Genomic DNA, 2,564 nt, shown 5'->3' with positions numbered 1-2,564 from the left:
TCATATTTCTATAAAAATCTAAAATACATGTTTGTATTAAAGTAAAAATGGATGACAAATACAACTTTTGTATGGAATTAAATATCAAGCACTTTGAGTATCTTGTTCATCATATTTATTTTCATATAAAAGCAACAGAACTGAAATTATATCATGTTTATTAGCAACACAGCACATGAGTGAGAATAACACGATATCTGTCTTTAATCTCGTAGGTATCTGTTCCACTTCGTGAGGTCAGAACTGTCCGAATACAACTTTTGTATGGAATTAAATATCAAGCACTTTGAGTATCTTGTTCATCATATTTATTTTCATATAAAAGCAACAGAACTGAAATTATATCATGTTTATTAGCAACACAGCACATGAGTGAGAATAACACGATATCTGTCTTTAATCTCGTAGGTATCTGTTCCACTTCGTGAGGTCAGAACTGTCCGTCTTGCCTGCGCTTACTTCACTCCTCCCCTCACTGCAGCCGCCTACTCTCGCCTTCATTTCAGGCGAGGCGAGCCGCATCTCAAACAAGCCTAATGAATATTCAAAGATATACACCATGACACCATAACACCATGAGCAAAATAGTTTGATACTTTTGCTAAAACACTGCAGAAAATAACTGAAAAAATTATTTGTACATGGCAAGGAAAGACAACTAAAACCTTGAAATTACTAGTTTACTTCGTTTTCTGTTCATACATTCATGTACATTGTTTGTTTGCTTTTAGTATATATTTATTTTAAGCAAAACTTCAAGATGAAAACCCTGAACTCCCATTCAGTGTCTTTTATGTCACATGACACAAATAACATAGGTTTCATAGAAAATTGGATGAGTTTTTGGGGCAGACCTGACCTGTTGAAAAGAGATGGTCTTCATCCCTCCTGGGGTTGTGCCGCTCTTCTCTATAGAAATATGGCACATAGTCTTAGAGTTTGTACTTGACTAACTGGGGCCCAGGTCAGGAAGCTGACAGACTGGCTAAACCAACTGTCTGCTAGCCACCTCACGTCACAGAAATCAGTTAATTCTCAGCACATAGTGACTCTTTCACCTAGATATCACACTATAGAGACTTTGTCTGTTCCCCGAACTAGAAAATACAAAAAACAGCCAAACCAATTTAAGAGTAACAATTTAATTGATGTTCAACAAATAAAAAACAGATGTAATACGGATAAACAAGTGATAAAGCTTGGCTTATTGAATATCAGGTCCCTTTCTACGAAAGCACTTTTTGTTAATGATATGATCACTTATCATAACCTAGATGTGCTCTGTTTGACAGAAACCTGGCTAAAACCTGATGATTACATTATTTTAAACGAGCCCAAGATTACTGTTATAAACATGAGCCACATCCAAAAGGTAAAGGGGGAGGTGTTGCTACAATTTATAACAATATTTTCAGTATTTCTCAGAGGGCAGGCTTCAAGTATAACTCGTTTGAAGTAATGGTGCTTCATATAACATTATCCAGAGAAACAACGTTAATGATAAATACCCTGTGATGTTTGTACTGGCTACTGTATACAGGCCACCAGGGCACCATACAGACTTTATTAAAGAATTTGCTGATTTTATATCCGAGTTAGTGCTGGCTGCAGATAAAGTTTTAATTGTTGGGGATTTTAATATCCATGTTGATAATGAAAAAGATGCATTGGGATCAGCATTCATAGACATTCTGAACTCTATTGGGGTTAGACAACACGTGTCAGGACCTACTCATTGTTGAAATCATACTCTAGATTTAATACTGTCACATGGAATTGATGTCAATGGTGTTGAAATGATGCATCCAAGCGATGATATCTCAGATCATTATCTAGTCTTGTACAAACTTCATATAACTAAAACTGTAAATTCTACTCCTTGTTACAAGTATGGTAGAACCATCACTTCTACCACAAAAGACTGCTTTGTAAGTAATCTTCCTGATTTATCTAAATTCCTTAGCATGTCTAATATCTCAGAACAACTTGATGATGTAACAGAAACTGTGGACTCTCTCTTTTCTAGCATTTTAGATACGGTTGCTCCTTTACGCTTAAGGAAGATTAAAGAAAACAATCTGACACCGTGGTATAATGAGCACACTCACACCCTAAAGAGAGCAGCCCAGAAAATGGAGCGCAGCTGGAGGAAAACAAAACTACAGGTATTTCGTATTGCTTGGCAGGAAAGTACCCTATCCTACAAAAAAGCATTAAAAACTGCTAGATCTGATTACTTTTTTTCGTCTCTTTTAGAAGAAAACAAACATATATTTATTCAATACAGTGGCTAAATTAACGAAAAATAAAGCATCAACAAGTGTTGCCATTTCCCAACAGCACAGCAGTAAGGACTTTATGAACTGCCCGAATATAAGACGACCCCCCTTTTTCCAGATGTACCTTTTGGAAAAAGGCTTTTTAAAAACCAACATTTTTTTTCTCAGTAAAACACATTTTGTCTTCAGTTATTATCATATTTGTCCTATTTTAATTTTTGTTTTGAAAGTATGGTAAATACTGGTAAACTGTACCAACAATCACATTTAAAAAATATACACTTT

Source organism: Sinocyclocheilus grahami, unplaced genomic scaffold, assembly GCF_001515645.1.
Source record: "Sinocyclocheilus grahami isolate Dianchi unplaced genomic scaffold, SAMN03320097.WGS_v1.1 scaffold623.1, whole genome shotgun sequence".
Lineage (NCBI taxonomy): Eukaryota > Metazoa > Chordata > Actinopteri > Cypriniformes > Cyprinidae > Sinocyclocheilus > Sinocyclocheilus grahami.
This window is presented reverse-complemented; position numbering follows the sequence as displayed.